Genomic DNA, 15,991 nt, shown 5'->3' on the forward strand with positions numbered 1-15,991 from the left:
TCTAGAATGTCAAGATTCTTTCTATCTCTTACCAGAAAAAAGACTTGGAAAGGTTCAATGACGTAGTTTAATGGGATATTACCGAAAGGCAGTCAATTAAATGTCGAATAATTCTACTAGTGAAATGATATATGAAAATTCTTGAAGGACTTTAACAAAGTTCACTCACAGTTTTTCATGTAACTCTAATTTCGATCACAATAGACCTTTTGCATAACAAACCAACAGAGCGTGAAGTTGGAGTCGTGAACGACTAGCCGCTGTTTACAATGCTGTGGGATAGGGTTAGTGGTGTAGTTTGCAGGCGAATTGTTTAACGTTTGCTTGAGCTGTTGTTTTGGGTAGCCACTTTAACAAGTCGAAATTCTGCCACTGCGAATGATTACAATGCAACCGCCAACCAATCAGAATATGTTATAAGAGGCTACTGTCCAATTGTGACCCTTCTAGCACTCATCCAGAGAGTTAATGCTTGTTTTGAACTTTATTTGGTAATTACAGAAGAAAAAGAGCAATAACAGTTGTGGGAATCGAACCTGCGTCAATGAAATGACTACTTTCTAGCCTTAACCCTAACCCATAAGCCAACCAGTTGACAAAAAATCCATCACTTAATTTGCTTTGTATCATCTTCTTTTCGCCATTTTTTACGTCACTTAAACCGTAGCTTATGATTGGTTGGCGGTTTCATTCTAGTCAAGTTTAGTGGCAGAATTTCGACTTCTTAAAGTGGCTCCCGTTGGCAACTTTCTAAAAGGTACCATTAAAAAATCCCCTTTTAGACGAGTCAATATACGGAAAAAAGGCACCTAACCCAAAAAAAATTGATACAAAAGGTTTTTCAACGGATTCTGTTACCAATGGGCATACTAAATAACATACTAAAAGTCTACCAAAATCGGACCCCCAGAAAGGGGTCATTTTCAAGGAAATATACGGCATATTTCTAAATAATTTTGCGTATTGGGTAGATGGTGGTATTCAAGTTGTTATTGTTCTTGTGTTTGTGACATCATAATCACATGAATGCATGCATAGCCGCATCACAATGCAAACGAAGTTATCGTTGTAGAAACGATTTATGCGATCCCTTTCTTATTTTGAATGTTCTTGTTTTGCGTTCATGCTTCAGTGAACTCCAGCCGCATGAATTTTGAATTTTCGTGTTTCATTTATCGAAAAGTTTCTTTTGCGTTTCGACTAGAGCGGTGGTCGGGCATATTTTTTCAATAATTTCTTTCTGATGATGGTTGACTTGTGTGCGGGGATTACAAGTAAGTGTTTTTGTGTACTTGAATAAACATTGGTCGGCTTGAGTCAGATGTGATGAATTGAGGCCTAAATGGTAGCCGTTCCTGTCGAGCAAAACAAGGACAGCTGTTGGATGCAGGGTCCGTTATTGACCTTACAAAAATCGGTTGTTACAATCGTTGTTAAAGTCAAAAAGATTTATTCAGGCAAAGTCACTCAGGGCTGCCAGAGCTTGTTTTTTTAATGCACTTCTGTGGTTTTATTTTTGAGTCTGGGGTTTTTAGACCATAATTTATAGGCTTTCATTTTGCTATTTTTATGATATTTTAGTGCTACAACGCTAATAGTGTTAAGAAAGTTAGTTATGAAAAAAAGCAACAGTTTTTCGCGCCATCGACGCGATATTTGCTGCATAGTTTTATTTTTATCTTCCTGGAGCAACATGCTAGTTGCAAGAGTTCTGCCAGGCGTGCTATTTTCCCGCCGACTTTGGCTAGTTTGGCGTTTTTTGTACAGAATCAAGCGGTATTTTCGGTTGTCGTTCCGTAGTGGGTGTTGTCACTGGTGTTGTAGCCGATGATGGTGTGAACGTGCACGAATATGAGACTGTTGGACAAAAAATGACAGGACAACCTGCATTCGCATACTCATTCAGTAGAAAGGATAAAGCCAGGACCCTTGGGCAAAAATCTGCTATCAAGGTCGCTTCTGATCGAACCATTGATACTGCACTTCTTTTTCAACGCTTCATGGTGGTCTCCCAAGCTGGACATCTATCACTGGAGGAAGTTATGTGTTACGAGATTAGTCCTTTCCCTCCTGCTCTCTTTGAATCGAGACATGTATTCCGAAAAGCTGATAAGCCACAGTTAGCACACACGATCTGTGATCACGCAAGTAATGCAATCCTACATTCTGTGCCAAAAACGGAGTGCCACGTACTTGATGGCGGTTCACTCCTTCACCGCATGCCATGGCAGCCTGGACAAAGCTATGGTGAAATAGCACGGTCATATGTTGATTTCACCATCCCGCAATATGGATCCGGTACGACCATTGTGTTTGACGGCTATGAAGAAGGGCCGACCATTAAAGACAACATGCATCAAAGAAGAGGACGTAATCTTCATCCCGTTGTCAACTTTACAGCTGAGACTATGTTCACAGGCAAGAAGGAGGAGTTCCTTTCACAAGATGCCAATAAACAAAATTTGATTTGGATGATAAGTGGTAAACTTCGGGAACAAAATTGCACCGTGGTAAATGCATCTGGGTATGCTGATGTAGAAATTGCGAAGGCCGCAGTGGAGACATCTCTTCTCCAGACAACAACGCTGATTGGAGAAGATACCGATCTCCTTGTGTTAATTGTTTACTATGCACAAGAAGATAGTAAGGGCCTTTATTTCAGGTCAGACAAGTCCAAAGCTGATGGCAGTACCAAAGTATACAACATCAACCGTTTGAAAAAAATCTTTGGACATGACATGTGTTCTGAGTTGATATTTATCCATGCCATGACTGGTTGTGACACTACGTCTCGGATATTTGGTGTTGGCAAGAAGACTGCTTTTCGGAAACTTGTGCACGGAGATCCTGTTCTTCGGTCTTGTGCTAAATCATTCACTGCCCCAAACCAGACCACAGAGATAATCGATGACCTTGGGTGCCAAGTAATGGCTGTCTTCTTTGATGGCCAGAGCACAGATTCCCTTACGACAATGCGATACAACACCTTCAGCAAGAAAGTTGTCTCTGCTTCATCATTTGTAACGCCCGAGAGTCAACCACCAACTGAATCTGCTACCCAATTTCACTGTCATCGAGTTTACTACCAGATAATAGTCTGGATGGGAAAAGCAGAGAGTATGGATGTCATGAATTGGGAGTAGAACCTGCAAAAGAATCGGCTCATCCTACTTATGTCAAAAATGAAGGCTGCTCCAGACAGTCTCTTGAAGGTCATTCATTGCAACTGCTCCACTGCCTGTAAAACACTCCGCTGCTCCTGTAGAGGATACGGACTACCATGTACCGCTGCATGTGGACCATGCCAACTGCAAGAATGCGACAATCCACATAACAAGTTTCTTCTAGACGAGTCGGAAGATGATGAATAGAGACAGCCTTAGGCAATAAGACAACAAACGGGCTGATCACCCTGGTTTACGATTTACCTTTGTAGCCTACTGTTGTAATTCCAATGATTTTCTGAATGTGTCTGTGTCCAGACTTTAATGGTACGCCATTCTTTAGAACAGATTAATCCCCTGTATTCATCTACTGTAGGAGGCCAAGTATGAGCCTCCTGTTGGTTGCAGTTTTTCTTAGATGCCTGTATTGATAGTAGGCCTACCCGTTATGCCGCATGTAATATGCTGTTATGATAATTCCATCTTATTAGGGGATATTCGAGATTGGGGATACTACGGACGGATTTTCGAGTGTTTTGTTGTCGAAAAAATGTTTTATTTTAAAGTGTACGGTACTGGAAACCGTTTTGCACCAATACATATGGAATTTATTCAGATGAAAAGTGAGGAGTTGTCGCTGAAATTTTTACCACTATTCGGCTTATCAAGCTGGCAAAAGTATAGAAACTGAAATGTTGGAAAACCACTTTTCTCAAGCTCGTGTTACATAATGGAAGTCAAGATGATTTTGTTTGCGGTTTATCTCAAGCCTCAAGTGAATTTGCTAATATCGCGCTCTGCTCTGTCTGATGTTGGCCTATCGCTGCGTCCGAAATGTCCCCGGGCTCCCCCAGGTCGTATATTATATACAAATCATACGTATCTCAGTAGATAATCAGCCTATCGTAATTTAACCTATTTAATTCGATTCATTGACCCCGAAAACCTAGGGATAGACATCTCAACCGCCTTTCTAGCTTAAATAGCAATTGAGATATAGGCAATGTAACATCCCCCCGCACAGCAAACAATGTCGGCTGATCGTTGGCCAACGGTCGCGAACGTCGCGGTCGGCTTTTCGCCGCAAAACAACCATTTGCCAACTAACATTATTTCTTTAACTGGACAAAGAATCAGTAAAAAAGGGTACAACATGTTATAATTTGGTGATATAAACCACATAAAACATTTTTTTTACCAAATATATATTGTGTAAAACTTGGTTGTGGACACAATGCTAAGACAATGGTGGGCCAACGTCGCATTTGTCGTCGTGGGCATTCAGTTGAAAACCAACCTCCAGCCACCGATTGTTTATTTTGATATTCCGGGTGAAATAATCTTACACAATGAAAAGTACCCATTACAATTCTGTGAATTGAAGCTTTTATAAATTTTTATTTCAACAAACGTCAATATCATAAATAGGTTGTTAACACAACGTTGAACCAACGAAGAACCAACGTCACGTACGTCACCGTGGGCATTCGGTTGTCAGCCAACCTTTTGAGAATAAATCTCAATTTTGGTGTTTCTGGCAAACGAATTAAGAGATATGGCAAGTATGTATTATAATTCTGTGAAATGAAGAATTTTTAAAGTTCATTTCAACAAAAATTTAATATGACTAATATAGTTGTTGACGCGACGTTGTGCCAATGGTGGACCCCACAGCGCGTTCGTCGCCGTGGGCATTCGGTTGTGAATCAACCTTTCTACAACAAATATCATTTTTCGTATTCACAACAAAATAATTCGAAGCATTGGCCAGTATATGTTACAATTTGACGAAATTAAAGTGAACAAAGGTTTATTCTAACAAAAACGCTATATAAAAAAATATTTTGTTGAAGCGACGTTGAGCCAATGGTGGGCCCCACAGCGCGTTCGTCGCCGTGGGCATTCGGTTGTGAATCAACCTTTCTACAACAAATATCATTTTTCGTATTCACAACAAAATAATTCGAAGTATTGGCCAGTATATGCTACAATTTGACAAAATTAAAGTGAACAAAGGTTTATTCTAACAAAAACGCTATGTAAAAAATAGTTTGTTGACGCGACGTTGAGCCAATGGTGGCCCCACGGCGCGTTCGTCGCCGTGGGCATTCGGTTGTGAACCAACCTTTCTACAACAAATATCATTTTTCGTATTCACAACAAAATAATTCGAAGTATTGGCCAGTATATGTTACAATTTGACGAAATTAAAGTGAACAAAGGCTTATTCTAACAAAAACGCTATATAAAAAATATTTTGTTGAAGTGACGTTGGGCCAATGGTGGGCCCCACGGCGCGTTCGTCGCCGTCGGCATTCGGTTGTGAATCAACCTTTCTACGACAAATATCATTTTTCGTATTCACAACAAAATAATTCGAAGCATTGGCCAGTATATGCTACAATTTGACGAAATTAAAGTGAACAAAGGTTTATTCTAACAAAAACGCTATATAAAAATATTTTGTTGACGCGGCGTTGAGCCAATGGTGGGCCCCACAGCGCGTTCGTCGCCGTGGGCATTCGGTTGTGAGCAAACCTTTTGCCAAAAAATCTTAATTTTATTTTATTTATTTATTTGCAATCAGACTCAAAGTCCATAGAATTCAAAATGCTTAGCCTACGCAATTGAATCAAATAGTTTTCAATTAGAGAAAACACAAGTCTCACGAAACAAAGTGTTACAATCACTCATACAAATAGCCTATATTAAAATGTTGCATGACCAAATGCTGCATAAATTTGATTAAAGAAATTCATCTTTTGATAAACGTTTTTTCAGCTTTTCAATAGTTTATAAGTCAGTAAATCGGTTGGATATCGGAAATTTTTGAAAATGAAATATAAGCCGTCGCCAAAAATTCATATAAAAATAATATTTTGTTGAAAATACAACCAAGAAAACTCAAAATGCAAAAATTTTGTCTTGTTTGAGGATAAGGATTTTCGTTAGCCTACATCTGCCGTATTTAACGTTTGACTAGAATTAACTACATCAAAATAAAATAATTTAATTTGGACCAAAAAATGATTTCATCATGTTTTTACAGTAACCGCAAATATCCCCCATAAAGTAGCCTACAAATGATCATATGAATGTTTGTGGTGGGCAAAACTATTTCTCAACCATTCAGACTTTTGAGTGTTCAATACAAATTACTTCCTTTAGCCACAAAACTTGTTGTTCTCATCTCGTTTGCTTCGAATTTTCGAAGTATTTCGTTTCGACCTAAAAGTTTCTATTGAAAAGCAAAGTCCAATTTTTTCACATTCATCCAATGTTTGAAGATGTTGAATCAATGTAAAATGCCTGATTTTGTTCGCCAGTGATTTAACCCAAATAGAATTGTGGTTTAATTAAATCCAAAGTTTGATTGAATTGAATTAAGTTTAACTACTAGATTCACCCGGACAACAGAGCAGAAATTGATTTTCATTGATTCAACGTTCACAGATGTTGATACAAAAGCATGCTTTGCTGGCTGGCAATAAACAGCTCTTTGTTAATTAGGTCATGCATTGGTGTTAATTAGGTCATCCTCTTCTTTTTTCATTTTTTTCCCATGCTGCCCTGCTTTCAAATTTATTCACAGTGAGTTGTGACGGCTTGAGGGCTTGTACGAATTACAAAGATAATATTGCGGTGCTTTGGTATGTCAGCAAGGTCCAACCAATGAAATTGCGAAAGATTTTAAGCCTACAAGCTCCAGCCTCGAATACTATCATTAGTCGCCTGGAAAAGCATTGGTGAGTGTATACTAGGTACTGCATATCGCTGTTTTTATTGTTGTTAGCATTTTTGATAAAGCATGAGATGGTTCAATTAGTTCAATGTAGTAGCCTACTATAATTAATTATAATGCAATACCGATACATAATTATTCATAAATTTAGATTTTAGGACACACCTGGGTGTGTACTGTGCAGTGTGCAGTGCATTGATTTTTGTGTTAGTTTCGATAATACTAAATAGCTTATCTCCTGTTTTTTCGATGAAGTCAACTTTTTGTAGCAAGCTTGCGCGGTGCGTTTTTTGTAAGGATTCTGAAAGTAACGAAAAGGTTCCAGATGCTTGTTTAATAGATCAATGAAAAGTCAATTCAATACCATTACTTATTTTAAGTCAGTTTGTTTTAAATGGACACTGGTAAGCAAAATGTTTCCTCCTACATTGATAAAAAAAGCTCACCCTCAATAATTTGTTTATTTTTATGTCGCCAGTTTTGTGGCTCAGACTACTGTCTTGTATCGCAATTTTGCAATTTTGGTACGATCTAATTGATTAAAAGCAATTAGTTTTAACATAAAATTTAAAAAAACACTAAATTATTGGGTCAAGTTTTTGTTAGGTCATTAAGGTCATTTTCACATTTTAAAGTAAATTGTTTTGAATATTCAGGTCGATGAAAACTTGCTCTATTTGTGAGGAATAGGCTGATGATGATGGATGATGGTGATGACGGATGATGATGAGGCTACATCAGATTTCGATAATCCTTTTTCACTACAAGCACAAGCATGGTCAGCTTAAGCATTTACCCCTTTACCTTATGTTCCTTTTTCAACAAACTCTCAGTTTTTAATGAATAATAACTACAGACAAAGCTTCTGTAGTTAATTTAATGCAAGGTTGCATGAAAAAGGTGTTTATTACAGTGACGAAAAATCATAATTTTGTATTTGTAATAGAAGTAATTCGCAAAATCTTTGAAGAAATGATTTCAAAGTTTATTTGTAGCAGGATAATTCTCATTTTCTTTTCCAGACTGTTGTAATCAATGTAATTCTGAGTTTATCCATGGGAGATACTTTCAGAACTTTTTCAGTGTGATTAGTTCATTGCTTTATGGGAAAAAGTTGCTTGTTAGAGTTAGTTACGTGGCTTCAGCAACCAACCTTTTCCACTAGACATATTGGTTTGGACCAGCTATTGGCAATTTATCCCAATGACATTATTATTTTTAGATGGAGTACGAAGAACCCATAACTTGTCCACAGCAACAAATTCAAATATCCATGCCGCTATTTCAGACTGGCTGAAATACGCAAGAGATGAGGACTGAGAAGTTTGAGAAGAGGAAGACAGGAAATTTGATTTAATTTGCCTCATGCCCTTTTCTAGACCGCTGTTATATTTAGCATGTTCTTTGTTTTTGCTGTGATGGTTAGAAATAAAAACAAACTTAACTGCTATCTGTCCTACTCTTTGCTTGTATGAGTGCCTTTTCTAGCAATGTTGTACCGAGTGGAATGCTAGTATGGTAAGTGATAAGGTTTACTGCGAATTGAGGCCTCGATCCCACGTCTTCGTGGTCATCATTTTCAGCACAGATTAACTCGAAAAAAGTGAGTTAACAACACGCCACCATGTGGTCAAAGTTAAGAAACGTTTTCGGTTTGGTGAGGTCGTAATGTCTAACCCTTGTCAGAGCAAAACGTGAGCGTTTGGTCGTAGATTAGCAAATGATGGCCAACGCTAGGCCCACGAGTAACCAAATCGTTTTCGCCAGAGGGGATGATAGTAACTTGTGTCTTCCACGTCGACCCAACGAAAGCGTTTGGTCGTAGGTTGGCCAACAGTGCACTAACGTTGGTTCTACGATTAAACAACTCTTTTTTGCCACAGTGAGGATAGTTGTAGGCTAAATCGCGTCGTGGATCCCACGTCGAACCAACGAAAGCGTTTGGTCGTCAGGTTGGCCAACAGTGCACCAAAGTTGGGTCTACGATTAGCCAAGCATTTTTTTTTCCACAGTGAGGATAGTTGTAAATTGCGTCGTGGATTCCACGTCGAACCGACGAAAGCGTTTGATCGTAGGTGGCAAATGGTCGGGAAAGGGTTGGCCAACAGTGCATCAATGTTGGGTCTACGATTAGCCAAGCCTTTTTTCGCCACAGTGAGGATAGTTGTAAATTGCGTCGTGGATTCCACGTCAAACCGACGAAAGCGTTTGGTCGTCAGGTTGGTCGTAGGTGGCAAATGGTCGGGAAAGGGTTGGCCAACAGTGCATCAACGTTGGGTCTACGATTAGCCAAGCCTTTTTTCGCCACAGTGAGGATAGTTGTAAATTGCGTCGTGGATCCCACGTCGAACCAACGAAAGTGTTTGGTCGCAGGTTGGTCGCAGGTGGCAAATGGTCGGGAAAGGGTTGGCCAACAGTGTGCCACCGGGGGATCGACGTTTAACCAACCGATTTTTGTGACTGACGATTCGCCCAAGGTGGCCCGCTGGCCAAATTTGTTACGCGCCAACGTCGGAAACCAACGGAGGGCCCACGGGACGTTTCCGATGGTCTAACGTTGGACCAACGACACGTTGTTGTGCGGGGCCGGCTGCCATCTTGGACGCCATCTTGAAAATGACCCCTTTCTGGAGGTCCGATTTTGGTAGACTTTTAGTATGTTATTTAGTAGGCCCATAGGTAACAGAATCCGTTGAAAAACCTTTTGTATCAATTTTTTTGGGGTTCAACCTTATATTGACTCGTCTATTTGAGCAACAAACGAAAAAGGCAAATAACAGCATAAATTAACTCATCGGTTTGCCACTGCCTGACTTAGCGCAGAGGGTTAGGGCGGTGGTAGTCATTGCATTGCATTGACGTGGGTTTGATTCCCACCACTGCTATGCTCATTTTTCTTCCGTAATTACCAAACAAACTTCGAAGGGGATTTTTTAATGGTACCTTTTCAAAACGTGCCTACCGTTGTTTTGTGGTCTTTACAGGCGTGTATCAGTGTTTCAGTATAATGTGCCAGAAAATAAAACTCTTTTAAGTTGTAAACTTAGGCTACAGAAGTGTCAACCTTCGACCAGTTCTTTGCTGTATTGGAAGCGATCTTGCCAGGCAAAGATAGGAAGAATTTCTTGTATTATACAGCTTCAAAAGCTATAAGCATGCAAATCAAAATATTGATGCAGAACTTAATGACGAGGCTATTTTCGAAATACCTCAAAATGCTACAGGAGCACTGCATCTACATAGATTAGCGGTGGAAGATTGAATTTTTGCTGGTGTTGAAGCTTTGCCTGGGTTTGTTTTATACAGACTTAAAGCACAAGGTTTGGTATTAGTTCTGCATTCGTACTGTAGCCTACAATGCACCTCATGTATTTAAGGTTGATTAGTTTGAACTATTCCCTCATCGTGACGTTATCATAGCAACCATGAAGCCAGACTTCAAAAAGGACTACCCAAGCACCATGATCATCATCGACTGCACTGAAGTACGTCTCGAAACGAACTATAAAAGTACGAACACTGCAAAGGCATTAGTCATTAGTGGGAGTTGATCCAAATGGGGGTAATATGTTTGTATTTCAGTTGTACACTGGTAATGTGAGTGACAAAGAAATATGTCAGAGGAGTAGATTTTTTCACCTTTTGAAGCAAAAAATAGCTGCTAATGAACTGCACTTCATGATGCTGTTATGGCCGATAAAGGGTTTCTTTTAAGAAAAAGACTTAGCCTACATGGTATTGGTCTACATTTGAATATCTCACCCTTCCTAGGTAGAAGGCCTCAAATGAGTGAGGACGAAGTGTTGAATAAACGAAGTATTGCACGCCATCTCATTCATGTAGAGAGGACCATAAAAAAATTCGTCAATTTCACATCTTCGACAGGAAAATACCAGTGACTTATGCATATCATCAATGAAGTGTGGTTGGTTCGTTGCATATTATGTTATGCAGAATGAAAATAAAATGTTGCAAAACAAGGTGCCACTATCGTGGTCCATAATTCCCGGTCAAAATGCACACGCTTCACAATGGCCGTCCTAAATTGCCTTTCCTAGTCTGTTAGCCAACACTATGATTAAAACGAACAAGAATTGAAGTGTACCGATAACCTACAACAATTCATAAACACAAAAAATTTACTTTCACCTGCCATCGACCTCACGCTTGCTTGCAATAACAAGAAACGCCTTCATAAACCGTAACAAACAAGCGATTCTCAACCCTCAGACTCCGCGTAACTCAAACGTCACGCTCTGGTGATTTTGAATGTGCAAAAGGTCTATTACTTCAACTCTCAATCAACAATAATCTCTGCATCTCTTACCCACTACCACAACAGCAACAAATCATAATGAATCATAATAATACATTTACGCAAATTACACCACTATTTATAGCAGGTTGTTCGGTCTAGTAACTTCGAGAAGGTTATGTAATGTTACATCATAAGAACTCATTGTTCTGTCAAGTTGCACTACACGTGAACAAGCAAGCTAAAGAAGCTTCCAGATTTGCACGTACGGTAAAATGTTCTAGAAATAGTCACATAATAAAGATTTCGCAATCAGAGGTTACTACTGGACAGTAATCGATAATAACATATAACATAAGAATTCCACAATCAAAACAGCACGTTCGGTCAAGATACAAAGCAGCCCGTCGCGAAGCCTTGCACATTGATTGTGACATACGCCCCCCTTATTAGAATATTGTTGCATATAGCCTACAACCCAGCCAGCAAGCCCATATGGGCCCCACATGGGGACCCATATGGGCTGATGTACGGACCCCATGTGAGCTGCCCATATGGGGCCCATACACATAGTGTCCGCGGGCATCACATTGCCCCCATATAGGCTGCTCATATTCATTTATCGGTTTCATGTGGGTTGCTCACACTCAACCTAAAAATCTAATATGGGCTGCCCATATGTAACCCATAAATCAAATACAGGCTGCCCATATGTAGATCAGGTATATATATAACTGCAGACAGATGTCAAAGTGCTCCAACTGCAAGCAGTGAGCTTTGCGCAATGCATAGCAAGGTGCCCCCAGTAATTTTGCTTGTTCAATTTCATTTTGTGTTTGTTTAAAAGATCAATAAAAGTCGTTTGAGACAACTAAAAAATCTCAAAGTCTAGACAAATGCTGATCGAGGTGTATATCATATTAGTATGGGTTGCCCATAAACCTTTGAATCACCGTGTGGGTAGCCCATGGTCTGCCCATAAAAAATGTGGGCAGCCCATGGTCTGCCCATAAAAAATGTGGGCAATCCATGATCTGCCCATGAAAAATGTGGGTAGCCCATGGTCTGCCCATAAAAAATATGGGCAGCCCATGGTCTGCCCATAAAAAATGTGGGCAGCCCATGGCCTGCCCATGAAAAATGTGGGCAGCCCATGGTCTGCCCATAAAAAATGTGGGCAGCCATGGTCTGCCCATAAAAAATGTGGGCAGCCCATGTTCTGCCCATAAAAAATGTGGGAAGCCCATGGTCTGCCCATAAACAAAGTGGGAAACCCATCAATATTTCATGCTTAGCCCATGATCAATAATTTTATGTGGCTAAATTTATTAAAATGCATTTATATGATCACGCATTTGAAGATTGGAAGTTTTATATTCCACCTTGTCATTTAGCAACACATTCTGCAAGAAAGCCCATATTGGGCACATATGGCAAAAACACAAAAACCCACATAGAACCCACATGCCCACAAGCCCATTGAAATAGTATATGGGGCCCATATGGGCTTGCTGGCTGGGAATATTACAACACAATCAATAAAAAACAATTAATTGCTCAATAAAACAGTTCTCATAAGTTATCTCCAACGACTCATTAGTCCATCGTTGCATGATCTACCAACGACAGCGTTTCTCGAAACAATAATTAGGCTATCACGTTTACTGCGAAAGTTTCCACCGTCCTCAATGACTTCAGTGCATCGGCGAGCAAGATGACCCATCTTCTTACATCGGAAACACGTCCTCTCCGGATAGTCCTTGGCCAGATGACCTTCTTTGTGACAGTTGTAGCAAGCCTTTTCATCAAAAGGGCAGCTCCTGGCCAGGGCCGGTTTTAGGCCGATTTTAGGCCGATTTGACCGATTAGATCAAATTGGGCCCCGCACCTTGAAGGGGCCCCGCGCTAGCGGGGGTCTTTCTGTATTACGAGGTTTAAAATACTACTGAAACGTAAAATAAAAATTGAAATAATATTCTTTCTCATAACATCAATTTGTTATGCATCGTAACTAAATCAAAGTTATATTTCTGTGTCTGCCTGTTACGTCATAATGAATATGGTTGCTTGCTTGCAATCATTCGCAGAGTTGCCAGATTGGGCTACTTATCAAGCCATTTTGCTACTTTTTTGCTACTTTTTGTGTCAAAAATCTGGCAGCTCTGATCATTCGTTCTTTTAAAGTGTGTCGTATTAAGACTTGAAGCAAGCTTAATCTTAAATGTAGTTCTTTTGTATGCTTAATCGTTTAACTAAGTTATAGTTGCAGGTCTAGTTGTGTTAAGTCGTACAGTATTAAAGAAATAGTCTCTTTATTTCGGTAAGTGATAGGTGCTACAGTAATTTTAGTAAATTATCGTTATGTCACCATTAGCAATAATAAATAAAAATACTGGTATGGTATGTATATATATAATACTATAAAATACTGGTATGTATTTTATGATATATAAACACCCATAAATTTTGCTATGAAGAGTAGGGGCCCCGTCATCACATTTCTAATTGGGCCCCGCGGTTCCTAGCACCGGGCCTGCTCCTGGCTATGTGTCCAATCTGACAATCTCCCCAGTCCCCACATCGGTAGCCTAGCTAGTGGCGGCTGGTGAGTTGTAGAAATGGGGGTGCTGCGTGTTCGCCGAAGGCTAATTCAACATCGGGAGGCCTCCCCCAGAAAATTTTGAAACATCACATTTGATTAGGTGCATTCTGAGCGTATTTTCAGCTCTAAATTGTGATAAAAGTTTAAGATAAAACTGGCTTATTTAAAAGTTTCACAAATGTGTAGGCTAATATTTTAAAGGGGACGATCAACAAACAAATGTGAATAACACGTTCTAGCTATTGAGCTGTCACATCATCTGAGCACGACAGGGTAATGTAATTCACATGGTGAAACAATGTTAGTATTAGTAAAATATTAATATTCATTACAGTAACAGGCAACAGGCCTGACTGGTCAGTCATAAACAACAGCTGCAAAGCTTAAAACCAAACAAGTGGTAAGTCATGAGAACAACGTTTAAAAGGCCAAATTAAAAAATGCCAAACAAAATTTTCTTGGCAAAAAAACAACAAAAAAGGCCAAAAAACTTCCAAATGTTGAGAAAATGCCAAACAGGATTTTTTCATGCCAAACAGCATAAAAAAATGCCAACCTGGCAACTCTGAATTGTTTTGCTTGTTTCGGTAGCCACTTTAACAAGTCGAAATTCTGCCACTAAAAATGACTAGAATGAAACCGCCAACCAATCATAAGCTACGGTTTAAGTGACGTAAAAAAATGGCGAAAAGAAGATGATACAAAGCAAATTAAGTGATGGATTTTTTGTCAACTGGTTGGCTTATGGGTTAGGGTTAAGGCTAGAAAGTAGTCATTTCATTGACGCAGGTTCGATTCCCACAACTGTTATTGCTCTTTTTCTTCTGTAATTACCAAATAAAGTTCAAAACAAGCATTAACTCTCTGGATGAGTGCTCGAAGGATCACAATTGGACAGTAGCCTCTTATAACATGTTCTGATTGGTTGGCGGTTGCATTGTAGTCATTCGCAGTGGCAGAATTTCGACTTGAGTGGCTACCGTTTGTATCACAGCACAAACGTTTGCTATTCGTTTGCATAGGCAACTCAAGAAAACACGCGGCTTGCTGACGTCACCATCGAGTGTTTGTTTTATTATTGTAACCTTGCGCAAAATATTTCACAGCACACAGAGTTGCCAAATATAATTTACACAGTCAGCAATTCTGTGAACAGAAAACACAAACTACATTTTGGGCAGAAGAAACGCTAAGATATTTGAAAAACTTTTCGTGAAAACTTTTGTGGGAGTGCTGCAGCACCGCAGCACACACTAGCGAGCCGCCCCTGTCGGTAGCAATGGTTACGGCAACGCCTGTTTTCCGAATGTCAGCCGTAGGCTATCCGTGATCGTGAGATCGTCGCTGATTATCTTCAGAACAATCTCGAGCAAAGTGACCATTCTTGCCACAAGAATAACAAGTAGGCTAATATCAGAATCTCTCTCAGTAACATTTCCGATTATATAAGATCAACTAAAGGGTTTTGTAAACATAATGCTTTCACAGTCTCACTACAATACGAAGTTTCGATATATATCCTTGCTAACGGACCTTAGATTGAAGTGTTATTTATCGACATCACATGGCCAGTTTTTCCCGTTAACTGACTTTCTTTAACCAAATCTCTCCGCATCATTATATCCGTAGAACCAGAATCACGTAAAACTTTTACCTTTTTGTTTCCAACTGTCCCAGTCACTACTGACAGGTAATCTTTAGGTATTATTTTTTCGCAAGCATCTTTTTTTTGTCTTCTTTCCCGTTTTCTTCTCCAACTGATCATTTTCATCCGGTCTCTCCTCCTCAAGCGGTGGTTCATATGAATAATTATCGCACAACCGCATTGATAAACGCAGTGATGTACGCGCAGTGCTGTATTCGAGGATATACGGTGGTACACGCAGTATACTCTCTGCTTTTTCGAGCAACTAATAGTAGGCTATACCCTTTGGTTTTCCTAAGAGAGTGCTTATGCTATCCTACTGATTCCTAATGTATGATGTTCTGCAAGAATTATCCATGTTATCCATTGAAATTCAGTTTTGAAGTATAACTTTAACTAGAGCCGAACTTTTAATAAAAAGGACAATACGAATTATTGAGAGTTTCAAGGAAAATCGTTTCAAAAAACACAGTTGGCTTTAGCAGCGAACAATAATTTAATGTTCAAAAATATTCCTCTCATACAGAATTCTAAAATGGTGCCAATTAACGCGAATCCATTCATTCAGAGCATTGTTAGCAGA

Source organism: Aplidium turbinatum, chromosome 12 (genome assembly GCF_918807975.1).
Source record: "Aplidium turbinatum chromosome 12, kaAplTurb1.1, whole genome shotgun sequence".
Classification (NCBI taxonomy): domain Eukaryota; kingdom Metazoa; phylum Chordata; class Ascidiacea; order Aplousobranchia; family Polyclinidae; genus Aplidium; species Aplidium turbinatum.